Source organism: Lontra canadensis, unplaced genomic scaffold, assembly GCF_010015895.1.
Source record: "Lontra canadensis isolate GAN:19392208 unplaced genomic scaffold, GSC_riverotter_1.0 scaffold716, whole genome shotgun sequence".
Classification (NCBI taxonomy): Eukaryota; Metazoa; Chordata; class Mammalia; order Carnivora; family Mustelidae; genus Lontra; species Lontra canadensis.
In genome coordinates this window covers 1-17,989 of record NW_022631700.1, presented here as the reverse complement: position 1 = coordinate 17,989, position 17,989 = coordinate 1, and the positions used below count along the sequence as shown (strand labels likewise).

General features: G+C 43.5%; 1 long non-coding RNA gene across 6 annotated transcripts; it reads left to right on the top strand.

Annotated features, from left to right (window-relative positions):
• The first annotated feature begins 1,581 nt into the window (after positions 1-1,581).
• LOC116863215 lies at positions 1,582-11,986 on the top strand. Of its 6 annotated transcripts, XR_004381779.1 has the most exons (4): positions 1,582-1,649; positions 4,591-4,715; positions 7,170-7,173; positions 8,099-8,136. It is a non-coding gene; the product is annotated as an uncharacterized LOC116863215 (long non-coding RNA). The 6 variants fall into 6 exon arrangements; XR_004381783.1 differs by lacking the exons at positions 7,170-7,173; positions 8,099-8,136 and adding an exon at positions 11,948-11,986; XR_004381781.1 differs by lacking the exons at positions 7,170-7,173; positions 8,099-8,136 and adding an exon at positions 8,296-8,333.
• The last annotated feature ends 6,003 nt before the right edge of the window (positions 11,987-17,989 follow it).

Genomic DNA, 17,989 nt, shown 5'->3' with positions numbered 1-17,989 from the left:
TTTCTAATCTGTACCCGCATACTGGATCTGTCCTTAATGAGGTTTCCTTTGAGTCTCAAGTTTCTAGCTTGCTAAAGCCACTGGACCAGGGGATACTGAAAGTCCTTAAGTCCTCTAGAATGTTGTAATGGTAGGTTCTGCTCCTGAGTCTGCTTCCCACCAGTTAGGTCACAAGTCACCTTGGGCAAGTATTTCAAACTCCCTGGCTTGTTTCTGTAATTGAGTTTCAGAAACTTGACTTCTAAAGTGCTGATTTTGGGAACCTGGGTGACTCAGTGGGTTAAGGCTCTGCCTTTGGCTCAGGTCATGGTCTCAGGGTCCTGGGATAGAGTCCCACATTGGGCTCTCTGCTCAGCAGGGAGCCTGCTTCCCCCCACTCCCACCCGCCTCTCTGCCTACTTGTGCTCTCTCTCGCTGTGTCAAATAAATAAATAAAATCTTTAAAAAAAATAAAGTGCTGATTTTGTGAAAAGTCAGTTTGTGCTGTTTTTATGAGTGCCCCCATTTACCAGGAGCTCTGGTGCCTTCACAGCGCCTCCTACCTCTGGAAAGTCTGTTCAGTTGTACGTTCAAGTTAAGCACTTGGACTAACACAAGTCACGGGGGATATTTAAGTCTCCCCTCCCCCCATCACTTAAGTGATATTGTCAGTCATCCAACACCGCAATCAAACAGGGCAAAAACAAATTGTAAAAGGAAAAGATAGCACAGTTTAAGGAAAAAAATGCAGTATAGAAAATGAAAATAAGTGAAGACTGAGCCAAAGATATCCGAAGGCCACGACTGAGTTATATGGAGCAGCTAGCTGTCAGTAACAGACTAAGCTTTCCAGTTGAGTAGGTGTTAGCTCTCTGTCTTAGCGAACTGGAGAAAATTCCTTTACTGCCCGTATACAAGATTCTTTGAATAGTGCTTTTTAATAAAATGCCAGAGAGCCACAGAAGTAGCCTATAACTCATTAGGAACTGAAAGATCAGAGAAGCCCGATTTAGAGCCAGTTTTCATCGGTGGGTGGGACCTTCTCCAATGTCATAGGCAAGGATGGATTTCCTTGCGGTAGGCAGAATAAGGAACATTTTGGGGGGTGTGTGAGTGTGTGTGTGTGTGTGTGTGTGTGTTTCCCGGCAATAAGCGAATATATTTTTCATCACCACGTCTCCCGTACTTCTGTAGTCAAATATAAAATAGAGGCCTTGAGTCCCAACACAGTTCACCAGCCCAAAGTCTTCAGCGGGTCCTCCCAACAGCCCCAATCCCCGCCCTGAGTTCCATCTGGGGTCGAGCCTCTCAGGAGTCCTCCGGGAACCTGGAGGAAGGGAAGCAACTCGGGGGGTGCCGGGCTCCCTGTCCTCCAGGTCTTCCAGCTCGAGGGCGCGCGGGCTGGGGGTCCCGCGGCCTGTGCCCGGCCGAGCGCGCCGCCTCAGCAGCGGACTTCCGCTTTCCCCGCGCCGGCCCCGCGCTGCACGCCCCCTGCCGCAGGGGTGCTCGGGGCCCCGGGGGCCGCCGCCCTTTGCGCTCCCCCGCGGGAGGGCGGGGCGGAGGGCCGGCAGGCGGCCGACGTGGGTGTTAAGCGGCCGCCCCGGCAGCGGAGACAGAGCCGAGAGCCGGCGGCGGAGCCCGAGCAGAACGCGCGGCCAACTGGCTCGGCGGTGAGCGCAGCCCCACAACCGCCGCTCCGGTGGCGGCGGGAGGGAGCGGGGCGCGAGCGGGCCTAGGCGGCCGGGCGGCGCGACCTACCGGGGCAGCCGGCGGGCTTCTGGGGTCCGCGGTCCGCGCGTCGTCCAAGCACGCAGGTCGTTACGGGCGCCGTGGGCCGGGGCTCGCGCCGTCCACGCGCCCAGACCGTTAAGAGCGCCGTGGGCCGGGGCTCGCTGGAGACTCCGGGGCTCCGCGGCCTCCTTTCCGTAGAGTCACCTGCCGGGAAGGGTGTCCTCTTTGCCCCTGCGGAGTGTCATCAGGCCTCTGGGCACCGCGCCGCCCGTGCCTGGGCCCGACCGGGGGCGGTTATGAATGGGAGACTCTTTGCAGGTTGTTGGGCTGGAGTCCCAGGACGTGAAAGCCAGGACGAGAAAGTTGGAAGCAGTCTCCCTCGCGGGCCCTGTGCGCCCCGGGATCCGGAGCCTCTGAGCGCGAGTGCCTGGCCGTCTTGTTAGCGGCCAGATGGGCCGGTGTGTTAGCGGCCAGATGGGCCGGCATCTCAGAGCCTTGGGTCCGGCTCTAGGCCTGGGCGGGAGGGCGGCCGGCCGGCTTGAGCCTGTGCTGCAGTCTTCTCGCCCTTGGTGTTACCTGGTGGAGCAGGCGGCCTCAGAGCGTTCTCCCAGGCGAGAAACTCATTTCCCCCGGAGCAGAAGGCTGTGTGGCTGGCGATGTTGTTTGTCTCTCCTGGAGTCGGACCCACGTGTGCTTGCAGGAGAGGTAAAGGGGCGCTAAAAGGATTCAGCTTTTTAACTGGCTCAAGATTGAGTTTTAACTTTGCTGACCAGCCTTGCCTCCCCCAAGCCGAATGTATTTTTCAAGACTTCTTGAAGCCGCTTTCTTAAACCACACAATAATTTGAGTCAGTTGCTGAGTTAATCTGTTTAGTTCCCATCACTGTTTATTTAGTATTTTAGTAATTCTGAGTCGTTACTTGTGGGATTTGATGCATTTAAGTTTGGCTTACCCGAAGGGGTTAAATTCACAGCGATGACACATGGTAGGATCTATGCCTTTCTTATAAACTAAGAAAGAATTGTTGGCACCCCAAGAATTCAACCGATGGAGAAGCCACATGAGTTGGGCCCTGTGTGACTCTCCCCACTTGCCTCCATTTTTTCCTTTAAAATGCAGGGTTCAGTGCTTGTTTTTTGCTTTTCTTTTTGGTCAGGTTGGAATACTCTGGAATTAAGTATTGCTTGGTAGGCACAGACCCAAAAGGCAAGACTTGAGTCCTCTGACTACTTGTATGACCTTGGAAAAGCTCTTGCTTTCTGGCCTCAGTTTTCCATCTGGAAAAGGAAGAGATTGGATTAGGACCCTCATAGCCTTCTCTAGGTACAGGATGGCCACAACCTCGTCAACTGTAGTTATTGATACTGCCTCTCCTGTCCTATCAATAACATAAAATCTATGTTTTGTCTGTTTTACTTAGTTGCTTTTTCAAGTCCAGTACTATGCTTTTGTGGTTGCTAGTTTTACAATTTTTTTTTTTTTTTGCAAAGAAAGCAAGATTCTCGCTGTCTGATCATTCACAACAGGTGTCAAGTGGTTAAAAAAGACTTCTTAGTGGATAAAATTATTTTCCGCTGATCTTTAGGTCCACATTGGCGTTCATTAATAACCCAGCTGGCCCACCACCCTCCAAGAGGTGGCCTGAGTGGGAGCACAAAGGTCTTTAGCGTGATAAATAAAAATTGTTCTTTGTTATTGACAGATAAATCATTTAGTTTGAAAACCACACAGAATTGGTTGCTGAATTGGTTATCTTGATATTGTGTTAATGAGCCACCTTTCCTTTTTTATAAATATCTGTATTTTTAAAGTCCATTTCTCTGTGATAGTTGATTTTTGTCTAACAGTAGAGGAGTAGACTCTAGTTTTCCCAAATTTTTAAGCTCTAGTCCAAACATGCTGAAACAAGATCACTAGGAGAGAGGCCTGGTTATCTGAATATTTTACCGGTGCCCCAGTGATTCTTATCAAACAAATTTAGGATACAGTGTTGCTTCTCAAAATGTGATTGGTGGCCAGTCATTATCAGCCTCATCTGGGAGTTTGTAATGACTGGCAAGGTTTCTGGTCCCACCTGAGGCCTAGCACATCAGAATCTGTATTTTAACAAGGTCCCCAGGTGTTCTGTGTACACGGTTATGGTTGAGAAGGTCTGGAGAGGCCTTTGATGACCACTACTAATGCTTGGTGCTGTGCTCTGTAGTTCTAAGAATAGCTGTCCCATGTGGCTATTTGTGATTGCCTTTACATTATGATAATAATTCTATTATTCACCTTTGATATGGGGGGACCTCCAGCTTAAGGGGCCCGAGGGCTCATCCTGCTGGTGGACGATCAGGAATTGAGACCCACACATATGTCATTTAGCAGAACGCCTAAGCCATTACTTTCCAGACCTACTGATTTGTGACCTCCTAAGAGGGACTCAGCTCAGGCTGCTGTCCGAATTTAGAACTGAGCTTAGTTGCCTGACAGTTCCACTTAGGCCTCTGAAAAACTCTTTTGATATGGCTTGGGTGTCTGTGGTATTTGGCATTCACTTGTAAGATTTTCAGAAGGGTTGGTTGAAATGCTCCCTATGAGTGGCTATAGCTCTGATAACTCAGCTCTGATAACTCACTAAAGGGTTTTGAGTTGTGAGTTTTTCATGGGAAGATGGTGGGCGAGTAGAAGGCAGGCCAATTGCTAAGCTGCACTGATACCTTGACTGCCTTTCTCTTTCTTTCTTTCTTTCTTTTTTTTTTTTTTTTTTTTTTTTTTTTTGGCAAAAGGGAGAACTGATCTCCCAGCTCCTAGAGGTTGAGGTCCCAGTAACCAAGCAGCAGTTCTAGAGAAAGGCTGCAGACGTTTCACTGATGGTGAGCTCTGGTCTCCTTTCAGGGATATGAGACACCCGTCATAAGCTCCGGAGAGTTGCCTTCCACAGAGACCAGCAGAGGAGTGGGCCAACATGAAGTCCAGTCCTGCCATCCAAGCTGCCATTGACCTCACAGCGGGGGCTGCAGGTAATTCCAGGGGAAACCCATCCTCTAGTCTTCGAGTACCTGCTACAAGTGGGATCCAATGAAGGGGTGGTGAAAATATTACTTTTGTCAGTCCCAGAAGCAACATGCTTTCTCCTTAGAGGGAATCCATGTAATCAAGTGTAATATCGTCTTCTAAGAACGGCAGAAGGTAGAGCAGTTCCCTTACAATAAAACTTTGAGTCAGGGAGCAGGGTGGGAATGTCCTCAGTTCACAGCTGGAAAACCTCACAGCTCAGAGGTGAAGTCCTTTGTCCATTGTCACGCAGCTGGGATATGCAGGTGTCGTGGGGTTTCACTCCCAGCCTGGCAGTCTTCAGAGCCCTTGTAGTCCAGAATCCTACTATGCCGTCTGTCCAGGGAAGTCCCACTTACTGTCCTTATTGCTGCCAAGGAAGGAAAGGAGGACACTCTTTAGAAATGTCTTTGGTAACTGAGGCTGATTTTTGACGGTTTCTAAAGCCCTAAAAAGAAAAGAGAGGCCCTAGGATTTGCCAGGGAAGGGTGGGCTGGGCAGGGGCTGAGCCCCAGGGCAGACTGTGGCCTCAAAAGGCACAGGTAAATACTCCTGGGCAGTGCTTGCAACACACAGGCCACTCTTTAGAAATATCACCTTTACTCAGCCTGAGGCCATCTAACTGGAAGTGTGTGCGTGGTGACTTGGTTCTCTAGGTTCCTGTATTATTTTAGCACCAGAGGAGTGCTGGAATGCTCCTATTTCCCAGATGAAAACCCTGGTTTACCCTTGCCCCTTACACTAATTCCCTTTAAAAAAAAATTATTTTTTTATTAACATATAATGCATTATCAGCCCCAGGGGTACAGGTCTGTGAATCGCCAGGTTCTTACACTGACTCTTATAAGGGCCTCAGCTCCTGGGATTGGAGAGGCCAGAGGGGTGAGTTGCCTGTTGTCCTCTTATCCAGGACATCTGGATAAGATGACCCCTCCCAGGTCAACAGATCAGGTGCAGCAACAGGGCCACCCTCATCATCCCACCATTCCCTTAACTGTGTAAAAGAAGTTACAGTTTAGAGAACAAAGTATTTTCTCCTGAACCAAAGGTCGATGGAGGTAGGCTAATTTAGAAAGGCTATAGACAGTGCATTACAGACTGATAAGAAATACAGGCACCAGCTCCCAGTTTAGAGACCACAGGAGTGTCCTGGCCCAGGAGGAGGGGAAACTAAGGGTGGCCTAGGTATCCACTGGCTTCTTGCCTGCTGAAGACCTTGGGTCAGTCCCATACCAGCTGCAGCTGGTAACCCATGGTCCAACCAATGGCCCCCGTGCACCACTCCCCACCCCCATGTCAACCCCCAGGCCACATTGGGGTGACCCTGACCATTGGAACGGTGGACCCATTTGCCTGCCTCTGGCACCCTCTTAACGGTCCTGCGAATGCTCTGGGCTCAGTTTTTGTCTCTACCATAGGGTGGTATTTAACCACAGGAGAGATTCTCAGCTTTTGGAATTAAATGTCTGTCAGTCAGTCTGCCAAAGACGTAGAATCTGTTGTGATAGAATTTTCTTTTTCCTGGAAAGGCATTTCTCTGTGGACAGGTATTTGGGTGTGACTTATGTGCACCCATATATGTGTATTGTTGGGAGTCTGGTGTGTAAGGCATTTGGGGGCATGCTTTTTTAAAATATTACCATGTTTTGGGCCCGTCTACATATGGCCTTTAATTCTCCTGATAACTAGTTGGGATTTCTTCCTGCCCTGGTCTCAGAGGGTCACCCCTCACTGATGTAGCATGGCCCTGCAGCATCTGACTTTGGGGGACAACAGGTTCCTTGGCAGGGGTCCGTGCCAGGTGGACCTGGCAGGTGAGGGGTGAGAGGTGAGGGACTCCTTGGCTGGCAGGGGAGGCTTGTATTAGTGACCTGAGAACTTCTACTGGGAGGTGCATGGCGTGCAAACAGGAAGCCATAGCCCCACTTCGGGTGGGTAGCAGTCTCCCAGTGTGGAGCTAGGAGGGCCTGCAGAGACCTTTGGCTCTGATGCTCACTGTATAGTATAAAGGACACCCTGAGAGGCCGAGTGCGTTTGCCCATGATTGTGCAGCTAGATGGTGTCCAGACAGGGCTAGGACGTTGGTTCCTTGGTTTCTTGACTGGTGCTGTTGTTGTCTTTGTTTTAAAACTCCATAATGGGCAACAGCCCTCCTGGGGGTGGAGGTTAATCTCAAGCCTCTGCTGCCAGATGTCTGGAGTGGGACATTGGGCCATTGTGGACTGAGGTGATCTCGGTGTAGTATACACATGTTCTTTTCCGTGTCCCTCCTTTTCTTTGAAATCGACGTCCCCCATCCAGCAGGTTTTTGGTCCAGTTCATCTGCTATAAAATGCTGGGAAGCTGGCACTGCCTGTCTGCTAGTGTAGGAGAAATTCCAGAAATCCCAAGCAGCTAGGATGGGGGAGGATTTGAAGAAGATAGGTCATTGTATAATGTTGAAATGAGGCAGTGTGGAGCTCAAAAGTTAAATTCCTTCATGAGGAACCTTGGTCTCCCTTTAAAATAAGGTAGGTTTTTTCCTTTTTTCTTTCCTTTTTTTTTTTTTTTTAATACAGTAGTTTTTTGACAACTATAACCTGCTCCCTGCTTTGACTTTGTTGCAGTATGCCTTAACTAGCCTAGCTTCTCAGTGTGACCTAGACCATTGACATTTATCCTCTCGTGCCAAAATTCATGATTCTCTTGGCCATCTGGATGTCTTCTTTGGAAAAATGTCTATTCAGGTCATCTGCCCATTTTTAAATCAGAATGTTTAGGTATTTCTTGTTGTTATTGTTGTTGTTGTTTGGTGTTGACTTACAGAAGTTCCTTATATATTTTGAATATTAACCCCTGGTCAGATGCATCATTTGCAAATATCATCTCCTGATGCATCCTTTGGAAATATCCCCTCCCATTCATTAGGTTGTCTTTTTGTTTTGTTGATGGTTTCATTCACTATGCAGAAGTGTTTTATTTTAGTGTAGTCCCAATAGTTTGCTTTTGTTTCCCTCACTTTAGGAGACCTATCTAGAAAAACGTTGCTAGGCCAGTGTCAGAAGTCTTACTGCCTATGTTTTCTTCAGTTTTATGGTTTTATGTTTGTTTTATGTTCAGTTTTATGGTTTCAGATCTCACATTTAGGTCTTCAATCCATTTTGAGTCTATTTTTGTGTATGGTGAAAAAAAGTTTCCTTCTTTTGCATGTAGCTGTCCAGTTTTTCCAGTACCATTTATAGAGGAGACTGTCTTTTCCACCATTGCATATGGCTGCTTCTTCTGTTGTGGAGTAATTGACCCTGTAAGTGTGGGTTTATTTCTGAAACTCTTTATTTATTTTTAAAGATTTTATTTATTTATTTGACAGACATCACAAGTAGGCAGAGAGGCAGGCAGAGAGAGAGGGAAGCAGGCTTCTCGATGAGCAGAGAGCACGATGCAGGACTTGATCCCCGGACCCTGGGATAATGACCTGAGCCAAAGGCAGAGACTTAACCCACTGAGCCACCCAGGCGCCCCTGAAACTTCTTTTTTAAAGATTTTATTTATTTTACAGAGAGAGAGAGAGAGACCACAAGCAAGGGGGAGTGGCAGGCAGAGGGAGAGGGAGAAGCAGTTTCCCCAGAGAGCAGAGGAAGCCTGATATGGGACTCAATCCCAGGACCCTGGGACCGTAATCTGAGCTGAAGGCAATCACCCAACAAACTGAGGCACCCAGGTGCTCAGTGTGAGTTTATTTCTGGGCCTCTATCCTGTTCTTTTGATCTATGTATCTCTTTCTGTGGCAGTACTATACTGTTTTGATTACTACTGCTTTGCAGTTTTTTGTTTGTTTTTTTTTTTTGGAAGGAAAAGGTTTAATATAAAGATTCAAGATTCACATCAATATAAATGATAAAGTTACCTTTCTCTTGATAAGAGCTCAACTTTTGCCTTTCTCGTTTTAATGTTTCTTGCCATATTTTCCCTACGTTTTCCTGTTACTTTCACCCCATCTCTTCCTGTCTATGGTCCTATTGACGGATTCCCTCCCTCTCCCCAGTAGTTTACACTTGATCTTTAGCAAAAGGCCAAGAGGTGATCCCCAGTAGTTTAGAAACTATACTTCTACATAAGCTACAATGATTAAATTCATTTTAACACACTCTTTAACTTTACCAACATCTAGGTAGTATCCGTAACCTTCTTTTCCTATATTCCCCAAGTGTAGTGTTAGCTGTTCATCTTCCTGAGTAGAAATGTGGCATTTTATTTTCCTGTTTTCCTTTTTTGATGTGGGAGAAAGATAATCTACATTGTGTGTATGTGTTTATAGTCACCCCAGATTGCTAAAGTATATCCTCCAGTGACTCTTTCAAAGAGGGTATGCAAGAAACAAACTGTGAATTCTTTCATATCAGAAAAAATGTCTTTGTTTTACCTTCAAAATAAAATGCCACTTTGGCTGAATGTAGGAGTTTTTCCCTGCAGAAATTTTATGTTACTGCCCCATTTACTTCTAGCATCCAGAGTGTCCAGTAAGTCTGCTGTCCGCCTGATTCTTGTTCCTTTGTAGGTTCACGCTCTTTCTGGAAGACTTTATGATTTTTTTAATCCTTGGAATTCCCAGATTTCTAGGAGTCTCTGTTCATCAATCTTACTGAGTACTTAGTAAGCACTGACAGTCTCAAGACTTGAATTTTTCTTGGCACCTGGGTGGCTCAGTTGGTTAAGCAACTGCCTTTTGGCTCAAATCATGATCCTGGAGTCCTGAGATCAAGATCCAGCTCCCTGCTCAGAGGGGCGTCTGCTTCTCCCTCTGACCCTCCCCCCTCTCATGCACTCTCTCTCTCTCATAAATAAATAAAATCTTAGAAAAAAAGACTTGAATCTTTCTTTAACTCTGGGAAGTTTTCTTCAATTATTAATTATTTCCTCTGCTCCATTCCCTTTATTATCTTTTTCTGGAATTCCTGTCAAATGGATATTGGAGCTTCTGGATCTCTTCTCTATTTCTGGATCTTTCTTTATGATCTCTTTGGCCATTTGCATTGTAACCTTAGAACATTCTTCAAGTCGATCTTCTAGATCATTCCTTGTCTCTCCAAGTATCTCTCTTCTGCTATTCAGAGCATCTATGGAGTTCTTTATTTCCAAGACCTCTGGATGATAATTTTTAATATTTCTATTCTCCTCTTTTATCTCTTTGAAGTTATTAATTCACTTCTAAAATTTTCTTCTCATATATTATCTGTTTCTTTAGGTGTTGGCTACTTTGTTTGCGGAGTTTTGTGTCTGTTTTCCTTCAAACTATGGTGATTCCTGATGGAGTACTCAAATTTGTACATAAATGCCTATTCTGCTTACCAGAACTTCTCTCTAGTGACTTTGAGGGAGAGGCCAAACACAAGGTTACACAGACTGTCCCAATTCCTTGATTTATGAGCATCTGTTTCCTCTTTTTTCTGGGGTTTTTGTTCCATCCAAGGTTTCACCTATTTTTATCTGAGTCCCAAGCCCCATAATTTTAGGCAAATTCTTTAAGTCCATTGGAGGCCTCTCTTTTCTCAGTCTGGAAGGCAAGTCTTTACATGTTCTACTTCAGAGTCCTCTCCTTCGTCCCACGATAAAACTACTTCCATTTCCTACCCTGAACTAACTTCCTCCTCTGGCTCAGAATCTTCTACTTCTTTAGTTACAATAATCTCCAAGGCATCTTTGGTCATTTCCTCAGCTCCATGCTTCATGTTTACCACAGTATGGCATTGGAAGATTGAATCCTTTCCTCACATAATTCCAAAGCCACCTCTTCTCCCTTCTTCCCAGCCTTCAAGCCTCCTGCCTCCCTCCTCTTCTAACTCTGAGCCGTCTTCCTCTCGAGCTTGTTTTTCCTTCCACTCTGAAGATCCTTCCTCCTGAGTCTCTAAGTTTTTCACCTTCTCTGGCTCAGCAACCTTTACGTCTTTAACAAATCGCTCAAGCCATCACCAGTTTCCTCCCCAGTTCCATGCTTTGAGTTTACTAGTTTTATCTACTTTTTCTTGAATTTGTATCTTCCTCCTTTCTTTTTTCATTTTGTGGGAGTGTATCTTTCAGTAATGCTTTCATAAATGATTTCTGGCTGGTAAATTTGATGAGGCTTTACATATCTGAAAAGGTCCTTCACCACCCTTAAGACTTAAATGCTCATGTAACTGGATGTAGAATTTAAATTCAAAATCACTTTCCCTTAGAATGTTGAAGACATTAACTCCATTGCTTACTAATATTCAGTGTTGCTGATGAAAAGTCTGCTGCCAATGCAAGTCTTGCTCCTTCATCTTCTCTGGAGGTTTGTAGAATATTCGCTTTATTCTTTAAATTGAGAGGGATTCTTTTCCCATCTTTGCTTTGACCAGTTCATCCTCTGCAATGTCTCTGTTCTCTCCTGTTACTTCTGTAGGATGCTCTATCTCCGCGTCCATCAACTGTATTGCTTATGTCTCCTTCTCCACCCCCCATGACTTTGTGTTTTTGTGATTCATCATGGGACAATTCCTTACCTTGGTTTGTCTTGTATGCTTTAGCTTCATCTAATTTGCTGGTTACTTCTTTTCTTCTAAAAATCAAATTTTCAATATCCTCAACTATTTTAGAGTGTGCTTCTTCTATTTTCTTAATCCTGTTTTTTATGTGACTATATCTTTTATTTTTTACTACTCCTTTTTGGCACTAGAATTCTTTGGATTTTTCATTCTAAAATTTCCTTCAGGTCATATTTTAAAAAGGATTTTAAGTTATTTACTTGAAAAAGAGAATGAGCACAAGTGTGAGTTCAAACAGTGGGGGGAAGAGGCAAGAGGGGTAGGGGTGGGGGAGAAGCAGACTCTCTGCTGAGCAGGAAGTCCAATGTGGGGTTGGATCCCAGGACCCTGAGGTCATGACCTGAGCTGAAGGCAGATGCCTAACTGAGTCACCCGGGCACCCCTCCTACAGGTCATTTTTAAGAAATTGTCTTATCTTTTCAACCACTAAGTCCCGGTTTTCCACAAGCCTTTAAACTTGATCATGATAACTACTGCTGTGTCTCTGCATTTTCAGTCTAATACCTGAGCCATCTTCTGGTCAGTTTCTGTCAACCAAATTCTTTCCCCATGGTGATAGTTTCCTATTTCTTTGTGAAAGTCTAGTAATTCCTTCCTCCTTCCTTTCTTTCTCTCAAGATTTTACTTTTAAGTAATCTTTTTACCCAATGTAGGGCTTGAACTCATAACCCTAGGATCCAGAGTTGCATGCTCTTCTGACAGCCAACCAGGCGTTGCAAGTCTAGCAATTTCTGACTGTACATGAGACATTGTTGATACGTATTCAAAACAGAAGTATTTTATTTTTCTGAAGAGTAATTTTTGTTTTTTCAGGCCTGCTAAACTCCCAAACTAAAAAATCTTAAAAATATCTATATGTATCTATATACATCTATATATACATATCATCCAGTGAGGGTCTTCACCTACAAGGAAGTTATCTGCAGAGCAGTATTTGGTCTTCAGCACAGCTGTGTCTCAGTGCCTTGACAAGAGATCCAGCCTGAAGACACACACACACACACACACACATGCACGCACGCACGCCAAGGTCTTTGTAGTGTATCTAGAAATCTGGGATTGCAATACCTCCATCTTTGTTGTTCTTTCTTAAGGTTGCTTTGGCTACTCAAGAACATTTGTGCTTGGGGCACCTGGGTGGCTCAGTGGGTTAAGCCTCTGCCTTCGGCTCAGGTCATGATCTCAGGGTCCTGGGATCGAGCCCCTCATCGGGCTCTCTGCTCAGCAGTGAGCCTGCTTCCTCCTCTCTCTCTCTGCCTGCCTCTCTGCATACTTGTGGTCTCTGTCTGTCAAATAAATAAATAAAATCTTTAAAAAAAAAAAAAAATTTGTGCTTCCATACAAATTTTAGGATTATTTGTCTGTTCTTTGAAAAATGCTGGTGGTATTTTGGTAGGGATTGCATTGAATCCATTGATTTGCTTTGGGTAACATGGACATTTTAACAATGTTTGTTCTCCCAATTCATAATCATGGTACAGTGTTCCATTTGTGTTGTCTTCAATCTCTTTCTCATTGCTGTATAAGTTGCAGAGAACAGGTCTTTTACCTTCTTGGTTAAGTTTATTCCTAAGTCTTTTATTCTTTTTGTTGTAATTATATGTGGGATTGTCTTCTTAATTTCTTTTTCTGCTACTTTGTTATTAGTGTAAAAGAAATGCAGCAGATTTCTGTATATTTTTGTATCCTACAAATTACTTCATTTATCAGTATTTATTTATTTGAGACACGTGGCAAGAGAGGGAACACAGCAGGGGAATGGGAGGGGAAGAAGCAGGCTTCCCGCCCAGCAGAGAGCCTGATATGGGGCTCGATCTCAGGACCCTGGGGTCATGACCTGAGCCGAAGGCAGATGCTTAATGACTGAGGCACCCAGGCACCCTCTTCATTTATCAGTTCTAATAGTTGTTGTTGTTGTTGTTGTTGTTGTGAAGTCTTTAAAGTTTTCTTTATTTAAAGTAGACTCCATGTCCACTGTGGTGCACAATGCAGTGCTTGAATTCATGACCATGAGAGTAAGACCTGAGCTGATATCAAGAGTTGGATGCTTAACCAGCTGAGCCACCCAGGTGCCCCTAAGGTTTTCTGTATGTACTGTCCTGTGCAGATAGTGACAGCATAACTTCTTCCTTACCAATTCGAATGCCTTGTATTTCTCATGTGATTGCTGTGGCTAGGACTTGTAGTACCATGTTAAATAAGTGATGAATTGGACATCTCTGTCTTGTCTCTAATCATAGAGGAAAAACTGTCAGCTTTTCACCATTGAGTGTGATGTTAGCTGTGGGTTTATTATGCTGAGGTGTGTTCCCTTTAAAACCTACTCTGCTAAAATCCATCCATTTCATGTTGTATTTTGTCAAATGCTCCTCTGTATTTGAGATGATCGTATGGCTTTTATCCTCTTGCTAATTGGTGCATTCCACTGATCAATTTCAGAATATTGAAACCACCCTTGCATCCCTGGAATAAAGTCTGCTTGATCTTGCTGAAGGATTTTTTTCCCCCCTGTATTGTTGAATGCCATTTGCTGTTATTTTATTGAGGGGGATTTTTGCAACTGTGTTCATCAGAGACGTTAGCTTGTAATTTTTTTGGTACTATCTTCGCTTTTGAGGTCAGGGTAGTGCTGGCCTCCTAGAATGAATTTGGAAGTTTTCTATTTTTTTTGGAATGGTGTTTGAAGGATAGGTATTAACTCTCCTTTGTGTTTGATAGAATTCATCTGTGAATCCATCTAGTCCAATTTTGTTTGTTGGGAGGTTTTTGTTTTGTTTTTTGTTTACTGATTCAATGTCATTACTAGTAATTGGTCTGTTCAGATTTTTTTCTTTTACTTTTTTTTTTTCCCTTTGGATTTTATCTATTTACTTAGCATAAGCAGGGGGATCAGCAGACAGAGGGAGAGGGAGAAGCAGTCTCCCCACTGAGCAGGGTGCCCAATGACCCAAGACCCTGGGATCATGACCTGAGCTATCCAGGTGCCTCTCTGTTAAAATTTTCTACTTGTGATTCTAGATGTTTCTGGGCATTTATCCATTGCATTTTTGGAGGTTGTCTAATTTGTCGGCTTGTAATTTTTCATAATCTTATAATCCTTTGTATTTTTGTGATGTCCGTTTTCTTTTCCGTTATTTTTTTAAATCTTTTATGGTTTTTTGTCTTTCGTATGTCTGTTCTGATCTTTCTTTCCTTCTATTTTGGGGCTTTGCTTGTTCTTCTAGCTCTTTTCAGTATATGAAATTGAGATTTTTCTCATTTCTTAAGTTAGGCCTATATTGCTATAAATTTTCCTTCTAGAACTACTTTTGCTACATCTCCAGGATTTTGGGCCATTGTGTTTTCATTTTCATTTGTCTCCATGCATTTTTTTTCATTTCCCCTTTGATTTCTTGGTTTACCCATTCAGTGTTTAGTAGCATCTTAAATTCCGTGTATTTATGTTCTTTATGGTTTTTTTTTTATCTTGTGATTGATTTCTAGTTTCATACTGTTGTAAAAAAGAAGCTTGATATGACTTCAGTCTTCTTATATCAAATGAGATTTATTTTGTGGCCTAACATGTGATATATTCTGGAGAACATTCCATGTGCATTTGACATGAATGTGTATTCTGTTTCTGGGTGGAATGTTCTATATGTATCTGTTATGTTCATCTTGTCTAAAGTGTTGTTCAAAGCCACTGTTTCCTTGTTAATTTTCTGTCTGGGTGACCTATTGGTGTATACAGGGTATTAAAGTCCTTTACTGTAATTACTGTCAATTTATCCCTTTGTGTCTGTTAATTGCTTTATGTACTTAGGTCTCCTATATTGGTACATAGATAATTGTAACATCCTCTTGTTTTCTGGTTGGATTGATGCCTTTATCATTAGGTAGTGCTCTTTTTTTGTCTCTTGCTACAGTGTTTTACAGTATTTTAATTGCTGCTCCAGCTTTTTTTTTTTTTCCTTTGCATGTTAAATGTTTTTCCAGCCCTTCACCTTCAGTATATGTGAGTTTAGGTCTGAAGGGAGTCTCTTGTAGGCAGCATATAGATAGGATTTGCTTTTGCTTTTTTTTTTTTTTTTTCTTTTTTAATCCAGTCACTCTGTCCTTTCTTTTTCCCTTTCCTTTGCTTCCTTCCCTCCTTTCTCTTTTTTTTAATCATTTTTTAAATTTATTTTCAGCATAACAGTATTCATTGTTTTTGCACCAGACCCAGTGCTTCATGCAGTCCGTGCCCTCTCTAATACCCACCACCTGGTTCCCCCAACCTCCCACCCCCCCATCTCTTCAAACCCTTCAGATTGTTTTTCAGAGTCCATAGTCTCTCATGGTTCACCTCCCCTTCCAATTTCCCCCAAATGCCTTTTCCTAACTCCCCATGTCCTCCATGCTATTTGTTATGCTCCACAAATAAGTGAAACCATATGATAATTGACTCTCTCTGCTTGACTTACTTCACTCAGCATAATCTCTTCCAGTCCCATCCATGTTGATACAAAAGTTGGGTATTCATCCTTTCTGATGGAGGCATAATACTCCATAGTGTATATGGACCACATCTTCCTTATCCATTTGTCCATTGAAGGGCATCTTGGTTCTTTCCATAGTTTGGCAACCGTGGCCATTGCTGCTATAAACATTGGGGTACAGATGGCCCTTCTTTTCACTACTTCTGTATCTTTGGGGTAAAAACCCAGTAGTGCAATTGCAGGGTCATAGGGAAGTTCTATTTTTAATTTCTTGAGGAATCTCCACACTGTTCTCCAAAGAGGCTGCACCAACTTGCATTCCCACCAACAGTGTAAGAGGGTTCCCCTTTCTCCACATCACCTCCAACACATGTTGTTTCCTGTCTTGCTAATTTTGGCCATTCTAACTGGTGTAAGGTGATATCTCAATGTGGTTTTAATTTGAATCTCCCTGATGGCTAGTGATGATGAACATCTTTTCATGTGTCTGATAGCCATTTGTATGTCTTCATTGGAGAAGTGTCTGTTCATATCTTCTGCCCATTTTTTGATATGATTATCTGTTTTGTGTGTGTTGAGTTTGAGGAGTTCTTTATAGATCCTGGATATCAATCTTTTGTCTGTACTGTCATTTGCAAATATCTTCTCCAAATTCCGTGGGTTGCCTCTTTGTTTTGTTGACTGTTTCCTTTGCTGTGCAGAAGCTTTTGATTTTGATGAAGTCCCAAAAGTTTATTTTGGCTTTTGTTTCCTTTGCCTTTGGAGACATATCTTGAAAGAAGTTGCTGTGGCTGATATCGAAGAGATTACTGCCTATGTTCTCCTCTAGGATTCTAATGGATTCCTGTCTCACGTTGAGGTCTTCTATCCATTTTGAGTTTATCTTTGTGTACGGTGTAAGAGAATGGTTGAGTTTCATTCTTCTACATATAGCTACCCAGTTTTCCCAGCGCCATTTATTGAAGAGACTGTCTTTTTTGACAAAATCCAGCATCAATTCCTGATTAAAATGCTTCAAAGTAAGGGATAGAGGGAACATTCCTGAACTTCATAAAATCTATCTATGAAAAACCCACAGCAAATATCATCCTCAATGGGAAAAAGCTTGCAGCCTTCCCGTTGAGATCAGGAACACGACAAGGATGCCCACTCTCACCACTCTTGTTCAACATAGTATTAGAAGTCCTAGCAACAGCAATGAGACAACAAAGAGAAATAAAAGTATCCAAATTGGCAATGAAGAAGTCAAACTCTCTCTCTTCGCAGATGACATGATTCTTTATATGGAAAACCCAAAAGACTCCACCCCCAAACTACTAGAACTCATATAGCAATTCAGTAACGGGGCAGGATACAAAGTCAATGTACAGAAATCAGTGGCTTTCTTATACACTAACAATGAAAATACAGAAAGGGAAATTAGAGAATCGATTCCTCCTTTTTCTTTCTCTCTCTCTCTTTCTTTCTCTTTCTTTTTCAGTCTCTTTTTCTTTTTCAGTCTCTGTTTCTCTTTCTCTTCTTTCTCTTTCTCTCTCTCTTTCTCTCTTCCTCTCCTCTCTCTCTCTCTCTCTTTCTCTTTCTCTTTCTCTCTGTCTTGTAAATGCCATGCCCAATGTGGGGCTTGAACTCATGAGCCCTAGATCAAGGGCTGCATTTTCTACTGACTGAGCCCCCCCATCCCTTTATCTTTTGATTGGAGCATTTAATCCATCGAGGGCCTTTTACGATTGGAACATTTTGAAAATGATATGCCTCCCTGTGCAGTTAAACAGAATATTTATCAAGTGCCTCCATTGGGTTTGAGGTTCTCCATTTTTGCATGGGTGGACAAGGTGGTTCTGGACCTTTTGGTGAAGGGTCTGCTGCTTGGTCATCCCCATTTTCACCTCCGATGCCATCCCTGCCAGGTTAGATTTCCTTACTAACTTGTTATTTGCTGACTCAACTATTTTAAGTATAGAAAACCTACAACACTGGCCCTGGTAAAGTATAGAGTGCACCATGGTCTGAGCCCCTCTCCTGCAGGGCCTTTAGGGACACCTAGGAAAGAATGCAGAACTATTTCCATTTTTCAGTCAAGGAGAATGAGATGATCAGAGGTCTATGCTTTGAACAAGTGGAGAAATATTCCTCTAAGTTATTCATAGCTTCTGGGATACTTGATGGGTATCTGAGGACCTGCTAGTTCTCCGTGGCTGGTGCTGGTGTTCCGAATCTGTCATCACCCACTTAAGGGGG